We start from the raw sequence: 25,846 nt of genomic DNA, 5'->3' as shown, positions 1-25,846 counted from the left end.
ATATACATCTTTGACATTATTGTAACTTTTTTTCTACTAGTTCCACTTTGTGAGTCACTGAATACTTTTTCCTAATGCACATAATCTTCAAATCTTCTAAGTCGTTTAAGATGCAGCGCTTTTTGAATCCACAACTGATGGTTCATTGAAATTTCCTCACACAATTAAACCTTATTTGCATAATTTTAAGAAAGCCCCCCCCATTGGTGCCCAAAATGAATTTTGATGGTGTCTATAATATAACCACTGTATTTTCATTGTGAATAATTTTTCAAATCCATGTTTCTCATAAGATCAAACACTTTAATTATGGAATTATTTACTCAGAGATAGTTACTGAATCTTCATTCTATTTCTTTGCTACTTTCCTAACCAATTCTGTCAGGTGAACTTTGAAATCATTTCAAATTAGCAATGAAGATTGTCATTTGAGCCTAACATGACTTCCTCAACTAGACCATTGCTGTTTAATAACAAACTGAGAGCATGATATATAATTTGAGAGACTTTGCACAAGCTCCTATAATGTGTCATTTATGAGGAATAATTTTGTAGAATAACAGCAAAAGAAAATACACCTGCCTTATGTTCAAGCATTTATGTCTTTACCATTTGATTTATTCTTCATAATTCTGCAATCATTTAAATACTTAGGTTATAAATTATCCCATTATTACAGTTTTAATGTATTTTATAAAATCCAAACTAAACCAAACCCATTGCCATTGAGTGGATTCCAACTCACAGGGACCCTACAGGTAAGTTTTATTTTCAGCTTTGATTTCCTCTTCTATTCAGGGGTTTTTTATAAGTGCTGATAATTTCCAAGTAGATCACCTTTTATTATTGACTTATTTCATTAGGTTATGACTAGAAAATATGCAGGTGTTTTTTCCTTAAAAAATGAACTGCAAATGGATTTATCTTTCTACTAGCTATTTGGAAGAAGTTTCTGTCCTCTGAGTTTTCCCTGCATGCAAAGTACATTTCTGTCCAATCGCTAGGACCAGGAGCAATTCAGGCCAGTGGCACAGTGACCCTCCACTTCTAACAGCACTTGCATGAGCAAAAAACACAACAAAGAGCAAATCCATGAGGCAACTCTTCTCCAAAGGAATCAACAGAAATCTGCCGCTTGGAGCATTCAAATATGATTTTTGGCCAGGTTTTCAAAAAACACAATGGTTCTTCTCTGCCAGTGGTATCTTAACTTTTGTTCAGTACCAAAGATAGCAAAGTCCTGTAGCTGATCTCTCACCCAAAAATTTCTGAAGAGTCCCAACCTTCTATGCATCCTCCAGGTTAAGGTAGCATCTCTCTCATTGTTATGTAACCTTAGAGAGAGGACATGGAGGGCGAGGGCACCTAGAAGTGTTGCCAAGATGTCATCCCTCCAGAATTTTTCCATTCAACAGCCAGTCTAAATCACCTACTTCAGTACTGTTCTTAAACATAGCTAAATTGACTACATTACCTCTGGTGTAGTACTAAATGGATGCTACAGCTATTTTTGCAGAATATTTATAGGTGATAAATCAAACAAAGAAAAATTATCTGAATAAATATGTTTAGAAAACTCTTGGTTAAACAAGAACATTTCTTTACTGCAGAGTTAGTAAGAGGCTTGAATATGTGACTATACATTATTGTTGTCTAAGGTAGAATTTGAGGTGTTTCTGATTATTTTGATAAAAGAACATTTTTTGTTGTTGTCATTGTTATGGCTATTTCTGTCGTTGTTTTAATACAAGCTCCAAGACTAGGTTTGTACAAAATGTATTTTGGAGAAAGACGGATGGTCTTTACTTTTGTTCTCTAAATGACTGAATATATCTTATTTTCTTAATTTTCAAGAAAATCATTATATGACTTTAATTATAATACAAGCCAAAAAAAAAAAAAAAAAAAGCTCAGAAATGACTGTGTTACAGAAGACATCAAGGATGGAATAAAGAAATTCATAGAATCCAATAAGAATGAAAACACTTCCTATCAGAACCTCTGGGACACAGCGAAAGCAATGCTCAGAGGTCAATTTATATCAATAAATAAATATACAAAAAGAAGAAAGGGCCAAAATCAAAGAATTATCCCTACAACTTGAACAGAAAGAGAGCAACAAAAGAAACCCTCAGGCACTGGAACAAAGCAAATAATAAAAATTAGAGCAGAATTAAATGAAATAGAAAACAGAAAAACAATTGAAAGTGTAGACCAAAAACTGGCTCTTTGAAAAAATTAACAAAATTGATAAACCATTGGCCAAACTGACAAAAGAAAAACAAGAAAGAAGCAAATAACCCAAATAAGAAATGAGATGGGCAATATTACAATAGACCCAACTGAAATTAAAAGAATCATATCAGATTACTGTGAAAAATTGTACTCTAACAAATTTGAAAACCTAGAAGAAATGGAGGAATTTCTATAAACACACTACCTACCTAAACTAACACAAACAGAGGCAGAACAACTAAATAAACCCATAACAAAAGAAGAGATTGAAAAGGTAATTTTAAAACTCCCAACAACAACAAAAAAAAAAAAGCCCTGGCCTGGATGGCTTCACTGCAGAATTCTACCAAACTTTCTGGGAAAAGTTAACACCACTACTTCTAAAGGTATTTCAGAGCATAGAAAAGGACAGAATACTCCCAAAGTCATTCTATGAAGACAGCGTATCCCTGATATACCAAAACCAGGTAAAGACACCACAAAAAAAGAAAATTATAGACCTATATCTTTCATGAACACAAATGCAAAAATCCTCAACAAAATTCTAGCCAATAGAATTCAACAACATATCAAAAAAATAATTCACTATGACCAAGTGGGATTTATACCAGGTATGCAGGGATGGTTCAACATTAGAAAAACAATGTAATGCATCATATAAATAAAACAAAAGACAAGAATCACATGATCTTATCAATTGATGCAGAAAAGGCATTTGACAAAGTTCAACACCCCTTCCTGATAAAAACTCTCAGCAAAATAGGAATACAAGGAAAATTCATCAACATAATAAAGGGCATTTATACAAAGCCAACAACCAACATCATCCTAAATGGAGAGAGCCTGAAAGCTTTCCCCTTGAGAACAGGAATCAGACAAGGATGCCCTTTATCACCACTCTTATTCAGCATTGTGCTGGAGGTCCTAGCCAGAGCAATTAGGCTAGATAAAGAAATAAAGGGCATCCAGATTGGCAAGAACCCACCACTAAAAGTGTCTCTCTTTGCATATGACATGATCTTATACACAGAAAACCCTAAAGAATCCTCAAGAAAACCACTGAAACTAATAGAAGGGTTCAGCAGAGTATCACGATACAAGATAAACATACAAAAATCAGTTGGATTCCTCTACACCAACAAAAAGAGCATTGAAGAGGAAATCACCAAATCAATACCATTTATAGTAGACCCCAAGAAGATAAAATATTCAGGAATAAATTTTACCAGAGATGTAAAAGACTTATACAAGACACTGCTGCAAGAAACTAAAAGAGACCAACATAAGTGGAAAAACAAACCTTGTTCATGGATAGGAAGACTTAACATTGTAAAAATGTCTATCCTACCAAAAAACCAAAAGCCATCTATAAATACAATGCAATTCCGATCCAAATTCCAACGACATTTTTTAATGAGATGGAGAAACAAATCACGAACTTCATATGGAAAGGAAAGAGGCCCTGGATAAGTAAAGCATTACTGAAAAAGAAGAACAAAGTGGGAGGCCCCACTCTACCTGATTTTAGAACCTATTATACCACCACAGCAGTCAAAATAACCTGGTATTGGTACAACAAAAGATACATAAACCAATGGAACAGAATTGAGAATCCAGACACAAATCCATCTGCATCTGAGCAGCTGATATTTGACAAAGGCCCAAAGTCAGTTAAATGGGGGAAAAGACAGTCTGTTTAACAAATGGTGCTGGCATAACTGGAATCCATCTGCAAAAAAATGAAACAAGACCTATACCTCACACCATGCACAAAAACTAACTCAAAATGGATCAAAGACCTAAACATAAAATCTAAAACAATAAAGATCATGGAAGAAAAAATAAGGACAATGCTAGGAGCCCTAATACATGGCATAAACAGTATACAAAACATTACTAACAATGCAGAAGAGAAACTAGGTAACTGGGAGCTCCTAAAAATCAAACACCTACACTCATTCAAAGACTTCACCAAAAGAATAAAAAGATTACCTACACACTGGGAAAAAGTTTTTAGCTATGACATTTCTGATCTGCGTCTGATCTCTAAAATCTACATGATACTGCAAAAACTCAACTACAAAAAGACAAATAACCCAATTTAAAAATGGGCAAAGGATCTGAACAGACACTTCACTAAAGAAGACATTCAGGTAGCTAACAGATACATGAGGAAATGCTCACGCTCATTAGCCATTAGAGAAATGCAAATCAAAACTACAATGAGATTCCATCTCACTCCAACAAGGCTGGCATTAATCCAAAAAACACAAAATAATAAATGTTGGAGAGGTTGTGGAGAGACTGGAACACATATACACTGCTGTTGGGAATGTAAAATGGTACAACCACTTTGGAAATCGATTTGGTGCTTCCTTAAAAATCTAGAAATAGAACTACCATAAAACAAAAAAACCCAGTGCCGTGAAGTCGATTCCAACTCATAGCGACCCTGTAGCACAGAGTAGAACTGCCCCATAGAGTTTCCAAGGAGCACCTGGCAGATTTGAACTGCTGACCTCTTGGTTAGCAACTGTAGCACTTAACCATGACGCCACCAGCGTTTAACATAGGGTACCGTACTATCCAGCAATTGCACTCCTTGGAATATATCCTAGAGAAATAAGAGCCTTTGCACGAACAGATATATGCACACCCACGTTCATTGCAGCATTGTTTACAGTAGCAAAAAACAGAAGCAACCAAGATGCCCATCAACGGAAGAATGGATAAATAAATTATGGTGTATTCACACAATGGAATACTATGTATCGATAAAGAACAATGATGAATCTGTGAAACATTTCATAACAGGGAAACATGCTGAGTGAAATTAGTCAGTTGCAAAAGCATAAATATTGTATAAGACCACTATTATAAGAACTCGAGAAATCGTTTAAACAAAGAAGAAAATATTCTTTGATGGTTACGAGAGGGGGAGGGAGGGAGGGTGGAAGAGAAGTATTCACTAATTAGATAGTAGATAAGACCTATTTTATGTGAAGGGAAAGATAACACACAATACAGGAGACATCAGCACAACTGGACTAAACCAAAAGCAAAGAAGTCTCTTGAATAAACTGAACTCTTCAAAGGCCAGCGTAGTAGGGGTGGGGTTTGGGGACCATGGTTTCAGGGGACATCTAAATCAACTGGCATAATAAGTCTATTAAAATAACATTCTGCATCCCACTTTGGAGAATGGTGTCTGGAGTCTTAAATGCTAGCAAGCTGCCATCAAAAATGCATCAATTGATGAACCAGAGACCTACATCATCCTGAGACCAGAAGAATTAGTTGGTGCCTGGCCACAACCAATGACTGCCCTGACAGGGAGCACAACAGAGAACCCCTGAGGGAGCAGGAGATCAGTGGGATGCAGGCCCCAAATTCTCATAAAAAGACCATACTTAATGGTCTGACTGAGACTAGAGAAATCCCGGCGGTCATGGTCCCCAAACCTTCTGTTGGCACAGGGCAGGAACCATCCCCGAAGACAACTCATCAGACATGAAAGGGACTGGACAGTGGGTAGGAGAGAGATGCTGATGAAGAGTGAGCTAATTATATCAGGTGGACATTTGAGACTGTGTTGGCATCTCCTGTCTGGAGGGGGGATGGGAGGATAGAGAGAGTTGGAAGCTGGCAAAATTGTCACGAGAGACTGGAAGGGCTGACTCATTAAGGGGAGAGCAAGTGGGAGTACGGAGTAAGATGTATATAAACTTCTATGTGACAGTCTGACTTGATTTGTAAACGTTCACTTGAAGCTCAATAAAAGTTAATAAAAAAAAAAAAAAAGATGCATCAATTGGTCTCAACCCATCTGGAGCAAAGGAGAATGAAGAACACCAAATGTGCAAGGTAATTATGAGCCCAAGAGACAGAAAGGGCCACATAAACCAGAGACTACATCAGCCTGAGATCAGAAGAACCAGATGGTGCCCAGCTACAGCCGATGAGTGCTCTGACAGGGAAAACAACAGAGAATTCTGAGGGAGCAGGAGAGCAGTGGGATGCAGACCGCAAATTGTCATAAAAAGACCAGACTTAATGGTCTGACTGAGACTGGAGGGACCTCGGAGGTCATGGTCCCCAGACCTTCTGTTAGCCCAAGACAGGAGCCATTCCCAAAGCCAACTCTTTGGACAGGGATTGGACTGGACAATGGGATAGAAAATGGTACTGTTGAGGAGTGAGCTCCTTGGATCAAGCAGATAGACACATGAGACTATGTGGGCAGCTCCTGTCTGAAGAAGAGATGAGAGGGCAGAGGGGGGCAGAAGCTGGCTGAATAGACATGAAAATAGAGAATGGAGGGAAGGAGTGTGCTGTCTCATCGGAGGGAGAGCAACTAGGAGTATATAGCAAGGTGTATATAAGTTTTTGTATGAGAGATTGACTTGATTTGTAAACTTTCACTTAAAGCACAATAAAAATTAAAAAAAAAAAACAAAGCCATTGCAGTCAAGTTGATTCTGACTCATAGTGACCCTATAGGACAGAAACCCATAGAGTTTCCAAGGAGTGCCTGGCTGATTTGAACCTCAGACCCTTTGGTTAGCAGCCTTAGCACTTAGCCACCATGCCACCAGGGTTTCCTTAATTACAATACAATAATAATTATTATTCAATTTTAATTATTATAAAATAATTCATGTATTTAGTAAAGGTAGTAAAACCATCAAAAGTTATTTTACAAGTTTAATAGTCAACGATAAAAGAGGATACAATGAGAAATTTGTCATTCTGCAGCCCTGATATCCTGCCGTAGTCCCCAGAAGTTTATATACACGCATACACATATGTATACATTGTTGTTGTTAGTTGCCCCCCAGTCAATTTCTACTCAGCGAGACCTCAAGTGCGCAAAGTAGAGCAGCTCTATAGGGTTTTCAAGGCTGTGACGTTTCGGAAACAAATTGCCAGACCTTACTTTCAATGTGCCTCTGGTTGGGTTTGAACCACCAACCTTTCAGTTAATAGTCCAGTGTTTAACCATTTGCGCCACCCAGGGATGTACGTATATACATATATATGCATACACGCAGACACGCATACATACACACGTATTTTCTAATCTAAATTGTTTTAATTACATAATTAGGCACATATTCTAATCACTCTTTCACACCACTTAAAAATAATATTAATTGTACCTTTGAATGTCTGTGTTATCCACACACAAAGATTTGGCTAACTTTTAAGCACTGCATAATAGTCCATTGTATGGATATATTATAATTTATTTAACTAGTCCTTTACTGAAAGACAGATTGTCCTAGCTTTTTGCAGTGACAGACAAAGCAGAAATGAGCATCCTTGTACATACTAAATTAGGAAATTGGTAGGTGAAATATCAAGCATATATTTTAATTTAAAAATTATCTTTAAAAACAATTATAGCAAATTAAACTTCCACTAACAGTGTAGGAGATTGCATGGGTTCTCATGGTCTTGGCATGGAGTTCTCGTATATTTAATATTATTGGCAATCTGATCCATGGAAAGATGGAAATTTCGAGATTGTATAAACAATAAGTAAGATCGGTGTAAGTAATAAAGTACAAATCCTCCAGAGTCAATTCCCTGAGATAACTGTATACCCAGCTGACACCTTAATTAATGCCTTGGGAGAAAGCCTGAGCCAGAGGACTCAGCTAAGCCACTCCAAATTCCTGACCCACAGGAATTGTGAGATAATAAATATTTATTTTTTGAAACTGCTAAGTTTTGGGGTAATTTGTTATGAAGCAATAGGTAACTAATAAAGCATGTTAATAGGTATAATGAAGCACTCTTTGTTCTTAACTATTATGAATGCTTCTACAGTTTCATTATTAATCGTGCACCCATTTATTAAAATTTTACTTAAGTATTTTTTAATCGGAAATTGATGGTGGGTTTTACCTAATGACTTTGTTATCTACAAAACATTATTGTTGTTTGACTTATTAATATAGTGAATTATTCTAACAAGTTTTCTAATGTTAAATCATTCTAATATCCTAGAATAAGCTCTTTTTAGTCATGGCATATTAATCTTTAAATATACGGTAAGGTTATATTTTCTGGGATGTATTTAGGATTTTACACTAACATTCATAAATGATGTGTCTATATGCGTTTTGATTGTGAAAAGTCGTGGCAGTGTATACCCTGGAAAAGTTTAAAAAGCACTGGAACTTTCCATTCTTTAAAGGCTTAATTGACTACACCTGTGACTCCATCCAGATCTGGTGTTTTTTAGAAGCTAATATTTGAAAATTCTGGTTCCTTCCTGTAATTGGTCTGCTCTGCTTAGATTTTCCACGTCGTCTGCTACAAGCTTTGTATTTCATATTTTTATAGAATAAACTGCATTATGCCCATGTTTTAATAATTTTATATCGTTGTACAAAATATGTTTATAGTTCCTTAAAATTTCTGAATATCTCTGGTGATTTACCCATTTTCATTTCTAATAGTTAAGCATGTTTTTATTTTTTCTTTATTACGGTAGTTACTCATTAATTTAATTGTACTTTTTTGTATACATTTTATCAATTCATCTTATTATGCTTTTATTTTTTCTTTTCATTTGTTTTCCGTATTATTTTTCTAATTTCTTTTGTTTATATTAAATTATTTATTTTCACTCTTTTTGGTATAGATATATTTATGTTAGGCCAAAGCTTAACAAACTTTTCTATAAATAGCCAGATAGTAAATATTTTAGGCTTTGTGGCCCATATGGTCTTTGTGGCGACTATTCAATTCTGCCAATGGGGTGCAAAAAAAGCAGCCATAAATAATATGTGATATCTTCCCAGAGTAAAGAAATATTTCTTAAATAAGGCATCAAAACCAAAAACCAAACCCACTGCCATGGAGTCGATTCCAACTCATAGCGACTCCATAGGGTTTCCAAGGCTGTGAATCACTAAGGAAGCAGACTGCCACATCTTTCTCCAGCAGAGTGGCTGGTGGTGGTTTTGAACTGATGATATTTTGATTATCAGTTAATCACTTTGGCCACTGCACCACCAGGGCGCCTTTAAATAAGGCACAGAAGTCACTAAATATGAAGCAAAAGATTGATGATTTGGACTACATTAAAATTAAATTAAAAACGATCATTAAAAAATTAGGATGACGCACGCAAAGCTGGGGAAGATATTTGTAACATGTATAATTGATACTGGGTTCCCATCCAGTTCACATCCAGCAACATCAACAAACAACCCAGTGGAAAAATATGCAAGATGCATTAATAGTTACATTTGGATAAATGGATATTCGGATGGCCAATAAACACATGAACAAACTCAGGGGTATTATTTTTATGAGAAATGACAAAAACCTAAAGAAAATGAGATGCTACTTTGTTAAGCTATCGATAAAACAATAATTGTACATTGAAAAGAATTCCCCATGTGGTGAAAAGAGTAAAAGAATTCCCCATCTAGTCAAACAGGTTTCAAAAATAATTTTATATTTAAAAATATGTAGAATAAGGTAGGCTATACCCAGTTAAAATATCCTTCAAAATTTAAAGCAAAATATATATTTTTAAATATCAAAACAAAGAATTTGTGGCCAGAAGATATGCACTGAAAGTAATATTGAAGAGAATTGTCTGGCAGAAAGACGTTATACCAGCTAGGACAAAAATACAACAAGGAACGAAAAAAAAAAAAAAGCAGGAAGGATAAATACATAACCAAACCTATTGTCTGCAACAATATATAACAATGTCTTGGAGGTTTCAAAATCTTGTGTGTGTGCGTGAATATGTGTACGCATATCATCCAGCGTTCCAGTTTTTTTATCATCCAGCGTTCCAGTTTTTGTAGTTTAATCTGCAGGTATACACTTGTGTACTTGCATATGTAAAATGATTTATTCATTGAAATGGTTATAAAGTATTTATTGCATTTCTGTTCAATGTCATTGTTGTTAGGTGCCGTCGAGTCGGTTCCGACTCATAGCGACCCTATGCACAACAGAACAACGGTCCTGAGCCATCCTTACAATCGTTGCTGTGCTTGATCTCATTATTGCAGCCACTGTGTCAATCCACCTCATTGAGGGTCTTCCTCTTTTCCGCTGACCCTGTACTCTGCCAAGCATGATGTCCTTCTCCAGGGACTGATGCCTCCTGACAATATGTCCAAAGTATGTAAGACACAGTCTTGCCATCCTTGCTTCTAAGGAGCATTGTGGTTGTACTTCTTCTAAGACAGATTTGTTGGTTCTTCTGGCAGTCCATGGTATATTCAAAAATATTCTTTGCCAACACCACAATTCAAAGGCGTCCACTCTTCTTCAGTCTTCCTTATTCATTGTCCAGCTTTCACATGCATATGATGCGATTGAAAATACCATGGCTTGGGTCAGGTGCACCTTAGTCTTCAGGGTGACGTCTTTGCTCTTCAACACTTTAAAGAGGTCCTTTGCAGCAGATTTACCCAATGCAATGTGTCTTTTGATTTCTTGACTGCTGCTTCCATGGCTGTTGATTGTGGATCCAAGTAAATGAAATCCTTGACAATTTCAATCTTTTCTCCGTTTATCATAATGTTGCTCATTGGTCCAGTTGTGAGGATTTCTGTTTTCCTTATGTTGAGGTGCAGTCCAAACTGAAGGCTGTGGTCTTTGATCTTCATTAGTAAGTGCTTCAAGTCCTCTTCACTTTCAGCAAGCAAGGTTGTGTCATCTGCATAACGCAGGTTGTTAATGAGTCTTCCTCCAATCTTGACGCCAGTTCTTCTTCATATAGTCCAGCTTCTCGGACTATTTGTTCAGCATACAGATTAAATAGGTATGGTGAAAGAATACAGCCCTGACGCACACCTTTCCTGACTTTAAACCAATCAGTATCCCCTGTTCTGTCCAAACAACTGTCTCCTGATCTATGTAAAGATTCCTCATGAGCACAAATTCAAGCCTCAAGTTGCAATAGTGAAGGATTCCATGGGGAAAATATTAAACAATGCAGGAAGCATCAGAAGAAGACGGAAGGAATACACAGAGTCGTTACACCAAAAAGAATTAGTCGATATTCAGCCATTTCAAGAGGTGGCATGTGATCAGGAACCGATGGTACTGAAGAAAGAAGTCCAAGCTGCTCTGAAGGCATTGGTGAAAAACAAGGCTCCAGGAATTGATGGAATATCAATTGAGATGTTTCAACAAACAGATGCAGTGCTGGAGGTGCTCACTCGTCTATGCCAAGAAATATGGAAGACAGCTTCCTGGCCAACTGACTGGAAGAGATCCGTTTTTATGCCTATTCCCAAGAAAGGTGATCCAACCGAATGTGGAAATTATAGAACAATATCATTAATACCACACACAAGCAAAATTCTGCTGAAGATCATTCAAAAACAGCCGCAGCAGTATATCGACAGAGAACTGCCAGAAATTCAGGTCGGTTTCAGACGAGGACGTGGAACCGGGGATATCATTGCTGATGTCAGATGGATCCTGGCTGAAAGCAGAGAATACCAGAAGGATGTTTACCTGTGTTTTATTGATTATGCAAAGGCATTCGACTGTGTGGATCATAACAAACTATGGATAACACTGAGAAGAATGGGAATTCCGAAACACTTAATTGTGCTCATGAGGAAGCTTTCTGTTCAATAGTAATTATAAAAATCATATGGTAATATTATCTTTATTTCTTGGACATAGCAATTTCTTCCATTCTTTTCAACAACGTAGGACACTTGAAAGGGCTTACTAAACAAGTGTATCATTGCACTGTTAAATCATTGTTTCGGTGTAGCATGTTCCTGTACCCCTTGCACTCACTGTTCCAGCAGATGTCAATGGTGTTCTCCTTGCAAACCCCTGCAACTTTCTACCTGAGGGGTTTCAAGTAGTCTGTGAGCAGGGCCAGCCCCGTGCTCAACCTATGATTCATATGGTTTCAAGGTAAATACTCCAGCTTCTTCCTCCAACAAGTGGGATTACTCTGAGGCAGTATCTACTGTTTCCCATAATTCACTAGTTGGATGGAGCCCAGTTTTCAACAGCAGGAACCTACCCTTTTGCTCTTTATTGACTTCCTTTGTTTCCCTGTCTTTTTTCTCCACTGCCCAACCAGTGCTTTCTGGGATCTCTTCCCAAATACACTATTTGCACTGAACTCCTTGTCTCAGGGTGTAAACCAGGGATAAAGCCACCTAGACACCCACACAAGTAGGAAGGCTCCTTTCCAGCAGATTCAGAATAAAATTGACTAAATCTTTACTACTGTTAATTCTGTCTTTTTCCTTTTTTCCCAGAGTGAGAACAGAGAGTAATTAAGCATTGTGAGAAGAAAGTACTTTGCAAGAATACTCTCTTCAAATTCAGTGAACTGGAAAACTAACTTACAAATTTGGCTGTTGATCATTCCTTGATTCATTATGACCTTCACGTTAATTAACAAAGATTTTCTGTTTTGGTGTATCATATTATATAATATAAAGTTAAAAAGAAAAAAAGGTTATACAACCTATGGCCATAATAATTCTAGCTTGCCCTTGTTAATTACCCTTATAGCAAATCTGCATTTGCCTACACTTTACATTGAGAACCTAGTGTAATGTTCGAAAATTTGAAGAGCTTTTGAATCACAAATTAAAACTAGAACTGATTATTAATGGTGGAACATATTGGGAAGAAATACTATTTATTTGTTCATTCGTTTATTCATTTATTGATATAACAGAACCAGTCTTCCCTCAGAAGATATGCTTCTCTAGTGATTGATCACAACCTTCATGATGCTGAAGAACTGCACTTTTTAATATTGATTATGACACACAAGCGCATTTATGACACAGCCTATTTCTCCCAGTTGTAGTATTGGCTATGAATAGTGCTGGAAGTTGTACTTCAGCTTTCAAGTCAGCACAACCTTATACTTTCAGAACATGATAATCTCACTTAAAGTACAATAAAAAAATGTTCTTGTAAATGTATCTTTTTATTAATCAGGACTCAAGTAATATTTATTCCCTTCAGATTTATAATTTCACCCTCATAAGATAACCAAAGATAATTATATAGGAAAAAGAACATAATTCTTTTTCTCCTAAAAAGAAAAAAAAAAAGCTACATATATGAGAAAAAATATTTTTGAATTTATTTTTATTAGCATAGATTTTGTTTTCCTTTGGAAATTCCACTCATTATTCACAAAGTGTAATTCAGAAAAAAAAAATACTTTTAGAAAAATTTAGATACAATCTATTGTTAAAAAGTTTTTTTTTTTTTACCTCTTTTGAAATTTTAAAAATATGGTCAACATCCTCGAAGCCAGCCCATCAGACATGGATTGGACTGGACAATGGGTTGGAAAGGGATGCTGATGAAAAGTGAGCTATTTGGATCAGGTGGACACTTGAGACAATGTTGGCATCTGCTGCCTGGAGGGGAGATGAGAGCGTAGAGGGGCTGAGAAGCTGGCAAAATGGTCACAAAAAGAGAGAGTGGAAGGAGGGAGCGGGCTGTCTCATGGGGAGGAAAGTAATTGGGAGTATGTAGCAAGTTGTGTATGGGTTCTTGTGTGAGAGACTGACTTGATTTGTAAACTTCCACTTAAAGCACAACAAAAATTATTTTTAAAAAATTGGTCAAATTAATAAGCATCTGTTGAAAGAAAACGGTAAATCTTGGTACTTGTTTTCAGGTGCCGCCTCGTTAGTTCTGACTCATAGCAACCTTATGTATAACAGAATGAAGCGCTGCCCAGTCCTGCGCCATCCTCACAATCATTGGTATGCTTGAGCCCATTCTTGTAGCCACTGTGTCAATCCATCTCGTTGAGGGCCTTCCTCTTTTTTGCTGGCCTTTTTCTTCTTTACCAAGCATGATGTCCTTCTCCAGGGGTTGAAATTGATCCCCCCTGATAACACGTCCAAACTACGCTGGACTTAGTCTCACCATCCTTGCTTCTAAGGAGCATTCTGCCTGTAGTTCTTCCAAAACAGATTTGTTCTGAAAGAAAATTTTAAACCTTCGTACTTACATTCTCTGTTTCAAGTTCTTTACTAAATTTTGTTATGTTACCAAAAAAATTAACTGTAGTATTTAATGTTTTCCCTTTGTATAATTTTACAAGAAAAAATAAGTTTCTAGAGAAAATGTTTCAAGATGATGGTAAATATAATAAGCTTTTATCTAATAACAGAGCTTTGGTTGTTATAAAATGGTGAAGTAAGTAAAATTCGTCACGAACACCTATATACCATTTACTTTTTTGAAGACAGGAAGAAAGGGACCCTTGCTATTGCCCCAGGAACCTTGGACAAAGTACCAGCCAGAGACCCAACTTGGGCAGAGAAGATACCCTAAATGGAGTAGACCTGGAGATGCCAACCACACATTTCACAAATGAGGAACCTAAGACTCCAAGAGGACAGGTATTTGCTCAAATTTCTACAAATAGAGGCTGAGTTAGAAAAATAGTATATTTCGGCTGATTGTTAGTTCATAGGTTATGTTGCCATCATCATATCCAGTGAGCCACTTTTCTATATAGCCTCAAGATTAATTATAATATTAATTACAATTAATTGTAAAAAAAAAAAATAATGGAAATCTGTAAGACCATGTTCCAGGATGACTCCTTTAAGATTTTGCTCATATTTGATCTCCTCCAGCAAGCTTCCCTGCTGCCCTTTCAATCCAGTTCCAGATAGGTGCCCCTACCCCTGATGTTTCCATAATACATGGAACTTGGCATTTTTCTAACATTGTACTTTTCCCACTTTAATTGCCTTTTTTCTTGTCTGTCTCCTCTAGTAAGCTCTAAACTCTTTGAATGCAGAAATCACACTCATGCATCTTTGTGCCCTGAAGTGTTATTATTTAATGTCTAGAATAAAATGGGTGCTTAGTGCTTATTTTTAAATGAATGAGCGGAAGACCATTCCCTATGCTAAGCCCTATTACTATTGTGTACACAGACGACCTGCTCACAGCTTGCTTTCAGCAAATCAAGATTTTAGCTGATATGAATTGCCATGTATTTTGCTCTGTTCTGTTTTATTTTGTTTTCCTTTTAAGAATATTTGAATTTGTATTGGGGATACATCAGAGTCTAAAGAAGAAATTTCTATTGATGGACTCTAAGGAGTTGGAATAGGCAATGGGGGGGGTGTTTTTTATATAGAAATACTCTAATATCATGTAGGGATCCCACTCTACCACTTCATATAGCTAGCCTAGCCCTGACATTATGCTGTTGTTGTTTCTGTTAGGTGCCGTTGAGTTGGTTCCAACTCATAGCGACCCTATGTACAACAGAATGAAACACTGTCCAGTCCTGCACCATTCTCACAATCGTTGTTATGTTTGAGTCCATTGTTGCAGCCACTGTGTCAATCCATCTCATTGAGGGTCTTCCTCTTTTTTGCTGATCCTCTACTTTACCAAGCATGGTGTCCTTCTCCAGGGACTTACCCTCCTGAAAACATGTGCAAAGTATGTGAGATGAAGTCTTGCCATCCTTGCTTCTAATGACCATTCTGACTGTACTTCTAAGACAGATTTGTTCATTCTTCTGGCAGGCCATGGCACATTCAATATTCTTCGACAACACCATAATTCAAAGGCATCAGTTCTTCTTCAGTCTTCCTTATTCATTGTCCTGCTTTCACATGTGTATGAGACTACTGAAAACACCATGGCTTGGGTAAGATGTGCCTTAGTCCTTGAAGTGACATCTTTGATTTTTAACACTTTAAAGAGATCTTTTTAAGCAGATTTGCCCAATGCAATGTGTCTTTTGATTTCTTGACTGCTGCTTCCATAGGCATTAATTGTGAATCCAAGTAATATGAAATTGTTTATAACGTCAGTCTTTTCTCTGTATATCATGATGTTGTTTATTGGTCCAGTTGTGAGGATTTTTGTTTTCTTTACGTTGAGGTGTAATTCATACTGAAGTCTGTGGTCTTTGATCTTCATCAGTAAGTTCAAGTCCTCTTCACTTTCAGCAAGCAAGGTTGGTCATCCGCATATTGCAGGTTGTTAAGGAGTCTTCCTCCCATGCTGATGTCCCATTCTTCTTCATATAGTCCAGCTTCTCAGATTATTTTGCTCGGTACACAGATTGAATAAGTACGGTAAAAGTAGACAACCCCGATGCACACCTTTCCTGGCTTTAAACCATGCAGAATCCCTTTGTTCTTTTCAAACAGTGGCCTCTTGGTCTAAGTGCCAGGTTCCTCATGAATACAATTAAGTGTGCTGGGATTCCTATTTGTTGCAATGTTATTCATAAGTTTTTATAACCCAAACGGTTGAATGTCTTTGCATAGTCAATAAAACATTGCGTTAAGATGCACAAATATTTATATTTAAAGGGAAATCCAACAGGACTGATGGATGCTGAAGGTATACGGAATCATACTACTTCAATCAAGACTGACTGGATTAAATGGCCCTTTGGAGCCCTGGTGCTGCAACGGTTAAGAGCTCAGGCTGCTAACCAAAAGTTTGGCAGTTTGAATCCACCAGCCACTCCTTTGAAATCCTGTGGGACAGCTCTACTCTGTCCTATAGGGCTGCTATGAGTCGAAATCAACTCCACAGCAAGGGTTTTTTGTTTTGTTTTGTTTTGTTTTGGCTTGCTTAGCAGTGCCTCTGGTGTTAGGTGCAGTAAAAGAGAAGGAAAAATGTCCTATCTTGTCGGCAATAGTGTAGTGGTTAGCTGCAAACTTAATAAGCTTATGTCTAATGGTTGCTGAGACATCTACTCTTTGCTATTTTGTTTCTCACTTGGTAATGATTCCTAATAGATGAGATTTGAAAAAGACATAAATCATTATTTCCCAGTTAGAACAGCAATTCCAAATCAAACAATATGTTTGGCATTTTCAGAAATGCTTTATTGGAATGATCAAGGGGTTGAAAGGTTGGAGTGAGGCATAATGATCATTTCCCTTAAACGGGAGACGGTCATGATGAAAGTTGCTTTTTATCAGTAATTAGAGTTCTATTGCAGCAACATATCCTAATTATGATATTTAGACCATTAGCAAATGAACAATGTTATTTAGATTTTGCTATGGAAAATTACCTTAGGCCATGTGGCATCTTATGGAGTGATTGAGTGTAATGCTGTTTGTGGTCTACGTCTCACTAACTCACCGACCCCTGTCTCACATACACACTCCATCTGGACTCACTTATTAAAGGCAGTTTAGTGTTCAACACAGAACTTGAAAAGTGCCACTTCAATGGGTTTGGATGTGAATTATGAATATTTCTGCATCTTATTAAGTTTCATACAACATGGCAAACATTATGAATGGTGAAATACAGTGAAACAGGTATCTAATGAGAAGTAAACATTTATGAATGACCACAGTCCTCTTTGAATCATTCTTTCATAATCACAGACAATGAATCGTAAAACAACTTAGATATTAGAAAATGACTAGAGGTTATTTTAAAAATTATTTGCCCTAGCATATTGTGTAAGCTAACTCATCAGATGAATTCATTCACCATGCACCAGTCACATTCACATTATCAGACACTATGCCAGAAATTAGGGGTAGAGGGAACTCTGCTCTAGAGGTGCTTTGTTCTGAATGAGTCTAGTACAAATAACATTTCTACCCGTTGGGCAATGAAGAGTTGTGGTTGGTACAGTTACCAGGACCTTCTTGCACTTTTTTAGGGTGAGAAAGAAATGATGCTGATTTAATATTCTCGGAAAAACAGCTGAGTGTTAAGCATCAAGATCGATTTCCTGGCCTGATTTGTGTAATTAGTCCAGCTCGCCTTGCCTTGGCAATCTAGTGTTACCTGACCCGAGTGGCTGTTCTGTCACTTTCCTCACAGGACAGCAGTACTTTAGAATTTAAGAGCTCTTTTGTTTCAGGAAATTTTGCCAATTATTCAATCTAAGGTTTCATTTATTTAATGACTTCCTCATTTTACCAGCTAACGTGCTTCCTCATTCCATCATCTTTTTGCCTTTTTATTGTGCTTAGTTGTTCTTTGGTCTAGCTACGGTCAATTTGATCTTTCTTCCTAAGTCAGTGACTCTAACCCCTGAAGGCAGAAGGCCAAAGGCCAAGTGACTTTAACGAACAATGTATGAAAACTCTGAAAGAATCATGAACTGGGTGACATTACTGGGGACATGTAAGTTGAGGGGAGGGTCTGATGTTACTGTCAATCTTAGTAAAGTATCAACTCTGAGCTGCAATAATTCAAAATGAAGTATTTTTATTGGTATTGGAGAGCTTTTAAAGATCTTTCCTTTTTTGTTTATTTAGGCATTTTGTGCCATTAATTGGGTGGGAGGCATTGTGGAGTTTATAGGAGCAAGAACAATAAGGACAAAGGGGAGTTTCCAGCCCTGGGTAATGTGTGGCCACTTGAAACTGTCAGAGGGGGTGTGCTTTATGGAAAATACTTAAACACATTTCTGTAAAATGCTTAAGAGAACTTGTGTATAATATAATAATACTTTAGAAGTTTTAATAAGCAGATTACTTCCTAATTTGTAGTGACAAACATATAAAGCAATGGAAGAAATCTTAGAGGCTTTAAACATATCAATATGTGCCCATTGTTTGTCAGAGCTATGATTTTCTTTGGGTTAAAATCGATACCAGATGCATAAGAGTACTTAATAAATGTTAGTTAAGTGGGATAATTTTTACTTATATTCATTACAATTTTCTTTTTCGATTATTTGTGGTTTCGAGTTCCATGAATTCTAATCTTATTTTGCTAATTTGACTTTTAAGTGTTAATTTTAAGCTTTCTCTTCATTTCTTTCCAGTATCTTCAGACTTCTGTGTGGGGATTTACACTTCATATTCTTTTGTCACTTATTCAATGTTGTCTTTGTTCTGTTTCGGAAATTTTTCTTTACCATTATTTGCCAATGTTTGATGCCTTTGCAAGTGGATTTATGCTAATTTTCATTTTAAACAGCTTAAAATTTTCACCCAAAATTATTTGCATCCTGTTTTAAAATTTATGTTTTTGATTTTTACAGAAAATTAAGATGGAAAATTATGCAGTATGAGGGCATTGTACCGTTTTCCATACAATGAATATACAATTATTTTAAAAATTGTAGTTCTTACCTCTAAGACAATTTTCTAGTTAAATTTTCATTAGTTAGGGAGTAATTCTCATTACTTTATTCCAGATGCTATATTAGGTCTAGCACAGAGTAAGCATTCAGTAAATGAAAGTTACTTTTTGTTATCTGATATGCTTTGTATTTTAGGAAATCATTTTACATAAGGAATTAATCCTGTCATACTTGAATAGTGTTACATTTGGATCAAGTTGTTGGGAAAATAAGGCAGACTCCCTTTCCTTTCGTGGGTCATTTCATCGATCTCTTAGGCTAATAATCAGTTTCAGAGTACTCAGACAAATATGTCAGTCCCTTTAACATAGCCAAATAAACATCTACTACAAATGAAAGAAAATTCTCTCAATAACTCTGTTAGATAAATTAAGCCATTTTAGATAGTTGAGGATTATTATTCATGGAAAACCCCACGTGTGATTCTTCTAAACACAGACCGAGAAAAAATTGTTGTTAATGTATATTTCCAAGTGTCACAGATAGGGTGGAAAAAAAATACGTGAAATATTTGGACTAGAGTATCACCCATCTCATCCTTTCAGATGTCTTAACAATTGATCTGGAACTTCACATATTCTCTCTGATGATAGCAGTCATCTAAATAGTCAAAATTACTCTGTTGGCATGCCAAGGTTCAGTCTGACTGTAAGATATAAACATGATCATCATTATCAAATACGGGCCAGATGTTCATCTCCTGATTCTATGGAAACGATTACTTGTGTTATGGCGTGTACTGAGTCTTGTCATGAAAAAAACAAACTTCATTTAGCATAGAAGAAAGTGCACAATTTTGAATGATCCTACTGAATGAAAAAAAGAGAGAGAGAGAGAGAGATTTTCTTGGATAGAATTGATATTTGGGCACTGAGGCCTATGATTTTGCTCAATGAGAGTAATCTTCCCATCTATCCCTAACTGTTACTCCTTCAGTGCATCATCTCATTTATTCTTATGAGCATGTTCTAATTTAAGAGGGTGAGAGTTTTCTTCACCCAGATATCCTCTTTTCTTCCAGTTATTCTAATTTAATAATAGTTACTGAAGGAGAAAACCCAAAGAAGACTCATTTCTTAATTAGCCCTGCATTTTTTAAATATATTTTTGTTCATATAACTACACTGATTGGTTTAAAGTCAGGAAAGGCGTGCATCAGGGGTGTATTCTTTCACCATATCTATTCAATCTGTATGCTGAGCAAATAATACGAGAAGCTGGACTATATGAAGAACAGGGCATCAGGATTGGAGGAAGACTCATTAACAACCTGCGTTATGCAGATGACACAACCTTGCTTGCTGAAAGTGAAGAGGACTTGAAGCACTTACTAATGAAGATTACAGACCACAGCCTTCATTCAGTATGGTTTGCAGCTCAACATAACGAAAACAAAAATCCTCACAACTGGACCAATGAGCAACATCATGATAAATGGAGAAAAGATTGAAGTTATCAAGGATTTCATTTTACTTGGATCCACAATCAACACCCATGGAAGCAGCAGTCAAGAAATCAAAAGACACATTGCACTGGGTAAATCTGCTGCAAAGGACCTCTTTAAAGTGTTGAAGAATGAAAATGTTACCTTGAAGACTAAGGTGCACCTGACCCAAGCCATGGTATTTTCAATCGCATCATATGCATGTGAAAGCTGAACAATGAATAAGGAAGACCGAAGAAGATTTGACGCCTTTGAATTGTGGTGTTGGCGAAGAATATTGAATATACCATGGACTGCCAAAAGCACCAACAAATCTGTCTTAGAAGAAGTACAGCCAGAATGCTCCTTAAAAGCAAGGATGGCAAGACTGCGTCTTACATACTTTGGACGTGTTGTCAGGAGGGATCAGTCCCTGGAGAAGGACATCATGCTTGGCAGAGTACAGGGTCCGTGGAAAAGAGGAAGACCCTCAACGAGGCGGATTGACACAGTGGCTGCAACAATGAGCTCAAGCATAACAACGATTATAAGGATGGCGCAGGACTGGGCAGTGTTTCGTTCTGTTGTGCACAGGGTCGCTATGAGTGGGAACTGACTCAACAGCACCTAACAACAACAACTACATTTTATCACATACAGAAACTTAAAACAAAACTTCATTGATAACCTTATAACCAGATATCACCCAATCGATTCTGACTTATGGTGACCCCATGTGCGTCAGAGTAGAACTGTGTTCCACAGGGCATTCGATGGATGATTTTTCAAATGTAGATCACCACACCTTTCTTCCAAGGCACTTCTGGGTGGATTCAAACTTCCAACCTTTAGGTTAGCAGCTGAGCACATTAACAAACCTTATAAAACATGCTATTTACTGTATTTTGGTCTATCTTGTTTTGTTCATAAACATGAAGCCCAGAGAAAATTTTCACTTCTTTTATTCTGTTTCTGAACACAACTGGCCATTTTATCTTACATCTAGATAGAAAAAGAAACACAGTAATATAGATTAAAATATGCCTGCAAAGACAAAAAAATATAGTCACTTCTGCAGAGGGAAAGATTTTCAAAGATGATGCTTGTGTTTCAGGCTATATTGGATTAAAAAAAAATATATTGGATTAGGATGTATTAAAGTCACGTATTTCATTGAATTACAATTGTTACTACCATAGAATGTTATTTTGGAAGCATTCACTTAGTTAAAAATGTACTGTAAAGGCATGCATTGAACAATGTTTCATGCTTTCCAGTTTCATGTGTGACTCTTAGCATATTTGAAGTAAAGGTTTGCAATGAAGGTGGATGTGAATTGCCTACACAAGCCACACTGAAAAGAATTTTGAAACTCAGTTTAAGAGTTTAAAGTCATTCATTCCATTGATGTGTTCACTGCAACCTATACAGTTATGCCATCTGTCACAGTCTTAAAAATTTATTTACTCTTTAGAACCCTTGTATGTAAAGGCGTATCTGAAGATCGCTAAATAGGTAGGGTTGAGTAGGCATTGTAATTTCATGTCTCCACTGGAAAGCAATTTGAAATCAGCTGAACATTATCATATGAACTATTTAAATCACAGGGTCATGTTCATTAGTAGATATCAAAATTGCTATGAAAACAATCCCCTAATACAATATCTAACTCCAATATCCTATAGATAAAGAACCAAAATATTTTATTTTTCTTCTAGTATTTTAATTTGGAATTAAATTTAAAAGTTCTCCAGTGACAGCCTAGTAATTGCCTTTAACATTCTACAACAGTTTGAAGTATTTAAAAAATAAGTGTTTTACTTCAGATATGCTTCATAGCTATTAGTCATCTTTAATGAATCAAATATTTATCTATTTGGCTGAGCATGTTTTCAAATTATTCCTGGGCTCTTTCAGCTTATGCACATTAGAGAAGCAATTGCAGCTGAAAAATTGCTACAAATTCTAAGGCCACTTGGATTCATCAAGACTGCGTAGTTACGAGAAGATGAACAGACATACTAAATTTTGGCACTGATAAGTGAGTTCTCTTCATTTTTTTTTCTTTTAATCCTAATATACTTGGTAAGTCCTACATATACTTGTATGAATTTATTTTGTAAATACAAGATTCCAAACTGTTATCTCGGCATAATTAAAATCCTGATTCTCCTTCCTGTAAGTCTCATTTCAACTCCTGATGTCCCAAAGAAGTGCCATCTAACTTTTTGGGCTTATATTATCTCCTTCCAACTGTCTGTATTTTGCTTGTTAGCACTTCCTACATTTTAATAAAATTCTCAAATAGCTTCAGTTACTTAACTCCTGATGTCACACTCTGTCTTAGTCATTTAGTGCTACTACAACCGAAATACCACAAGTGAATGGCTTTAACAAAAAGAAGCTTATTTTCTCACAGTAAAGTAGGCTAAAAGTCCAAATTCAGGCCATCAGCTCCAGGGGAAGACTTTCTCTTTCTGTATGCCTTCTTATCAATCTTCCCCTGGACTAGGAGCTTCTCTACACAGGGACCCTGGGTCCAAAGGACACACTCTGATCCCAGGACTGCATGCTTCGTGGTATGAAGTCCCCCGTCTCTCTGCTTGCTTCTCTCTTTTGTATCTCAGGGAATTGCCTCAAGACACAATCCAATCTTGCAGATTAAGTCCTGCCTCACTAATACAGCCGCCGCCCATCCTCCCTCATTAACATCATAGAGGCAGGATTTACAACATACAGGAAAATCGCACAATACCAGGAATGATGGCCCAGACGAACTGATATACACATTTTGGGGGGGAACATAATTCAATCAATGACACCCTCTCATACACTACTCTGAGTGCCTTAAAGCACTTCCTTTCTTTTTATAATCCCTGCTAAACTATGACAGAACTATAGGACATATAATATTGTATACAAATAATATATGGATTAAGACAAAGTTTTCATTGAAATATGAATGGATTCTCATAAGTCAGTGAATTTTTGTGTGTGTATTTTTTTTTCTGAGTGTATTTTTTTTTTTCTGAGTGAGATTATGGACTGAAGAGAGTTTGAAAGTACATAAAAATATTAGTATATAGCAGTAGATAGCCAGAATATTCCTTAGAAGTGAGAATGGATTACTGTGGACTTGTCATCAGGAGGGATCAGTTTCTGGGGAAGGACATCATGCTTGGTAAAGTAGAGGGTCAGCGAAAAAGAGGAAGGCCCTCAATGAGATGGATTGACACAGTGTCTGCAACAATGGGCTCAAGCATAACAATGATTGTGAGGATGGCACAGGTCCAGGCAGTGTTTCGTTCTGCTGTACATAGGGTCACTATGAGTCGGAACCGACTCAACGGCACCTAACGACAATAACCCTGAGCAAAGAGGTGTTGATGATGTCATCAAAGGAGTTTTGTAATGGCTATTTAAACTTTGCTTCTGAATGCTTGGCATATAAGTCAGATTCTCCTGCTCTGTTGAAGATTCTGTGAGCCTCCATGGTGGAGAATAGAGATGTTCACAAATATTTCTGCCCCTTCCTTCTGAGCATGTGGTAGGATTGCTCTTTCCCACTTCCTCTTAGAAATTTGACCAGAAGTAATTTGACCTCATAGAAATTTCACCAAAAGTAATATGGCAGGAATTTTCAAGCTGGTGTTCATTTTTCCTTATTCTCTTCCCACTGCAGTGATTTTGAAAGCACAGGTCAAGATGGAAACTCTATCAGTCTAGCTCCCTATATAGCTGCAATGAACAGATGAGCCCCTTGGTCAGCCCACAATAAACATGTAGCAAGGGCAAGGAACAAACCATTTTCTTCTGTATAAGCAACTAAACTTCGGTGAGTTTTTTTTTTTTTAATGTAACGTAACCTGCCATGGCACATCCTGACTAATACAGTTAATATATATCATTTATTTAACTCATATACTGCTTAAATTATCTAGAGTTTGTATGTTTCTTACAATCATGACTACTATGAATAACTTAAGAACCCTGGCTTCTATGAATGACTTCAGACAAGGCAAACATTTTGGGGACAAAGTGAATGCTGCCACAGAAGTGTATGATGGCTATGCGGAAAGCAAGGCCTACAAGGGAGACTTTTAAAAAAGGAAAGCAAACTTGTTGCTTTCGAGTTGATTCCAACTCATGGTGACCCCATGTATTACACAGTAGAACTGAGCTCCATAGGGTTTTCTTGAATGTAATCATTACTGAAGCAGATCGCCAGGTTTTTCCTCCATGGTGCTGCTGAGTGGTTTTGAACTGCCAACCTTTAGGTTAGCAAACGAGCATAAACTGTTTGCACCACCCAGGGACCTTAATGAGGAAGAGCATTGCTTCTAATTGCATGTTTAACTTAAAGCAATGAAAATGACTGACAAGAGTCTTAAGATTTTGGTTTAAGTTCAAATACCAGGGTTTTTCTTCCATGCTTAAAGACGTATTCTGTCTAGTATCCTCAGGACTGCAACTGCCAGAACCATACACAAAAGTTGATTATGTAGATTGCTACATTATCACATCAGTTGAATTCACCAAGTCTTTGACCTGGGAAAAAATATATAGGAAGATAACAGACTCCTACTGATAGTAAAACTGGTCGTCTCCATCCATTATAATAGGTCTTACTGAAAGACACTGACTGACTTCCCTTGCTGGAGGAATCATACAAGATCTTCATGTCACTTGACACTGCCTCCAGACCTCTAACCAGAATCAGAGTCAAGAATGTTTGGGGAAGGCAACCACAAAAGAAATCCTGGGGGACAAAAGCTTATATAAGATTTTGATAAAATACATGGGTATAACTGTGGAGAATATGTGTAAGATTGGAATCTGAAATTGCTAGACCAATGAGAAAAAATATATTGAGGAAGGGAATAATTTCAGAATAGGTTGAAGTAATCAATATGGATTCAATTACCAAGTTGGTCCTCAATTTACTGTGCTAGCTTGAGCAGTTGAGTGTGGTTCTATTTTTCTTTTTTTTTTTTTGTAGTTTGATTAACTCTACTCTGAACTCAATTTTTTTTTTTTTGTATAACGTAGAAAGAAGGAAGAATCAAAAAGCTCATTGATTAATA

The 25,846-nt window shown here is 36.8% G+C and overlaps 1 long non-coding RNA gene across 2 annotated transcripts in view; it reads left to right on the top strand.

Moving 5' to 3' along the window:
* The window catches only part of LOC135228129 (uncharacterized), an 82,296-nt gene extending 59,632 nt beyond the window's left edge, over positions 1–22,664 (top strand). Inside the window, exons 2-4 of one of the 2 annotated variants that reach the window (XR_010318460.1) lie at positions 14,481–14,633; positions 15,783–15,907; positions 16,581–22,664. This is a non-coding gene — a long non-coding RNA (uncharacterized LOC135228129). Of the gene's footprint in view, positions 1–14,480; positions 14,634–15,782; positions 15,909–16,580 lie in introns of those variants that run through there. The other variant, XR_010318461.1, reaches the window with a different exon arrangement.
* Positions 22,665–25,846: the final 3,182 nt, after the last annotated feature.

The sequence above is a fragment of the Loxodonta africana genome, chromosome 2 (assembly GCF_030014295.1).
Source record: "Loxodonta africana isolate mLoxAfr1 chromosome 2, mLoxAfr1.hap2, whole genome shotgun sequence".
Taxonomy (NCBI): domain Eukaryota; kingdom Metazoa; phylum Chordata; class Mammalia; order Proboscidea; family Elephantidae; genus Loxodonta; species Loxodonta africana.
This window is presented reverse-complemented; position numbering and strand designations above follow the sequence as displayed.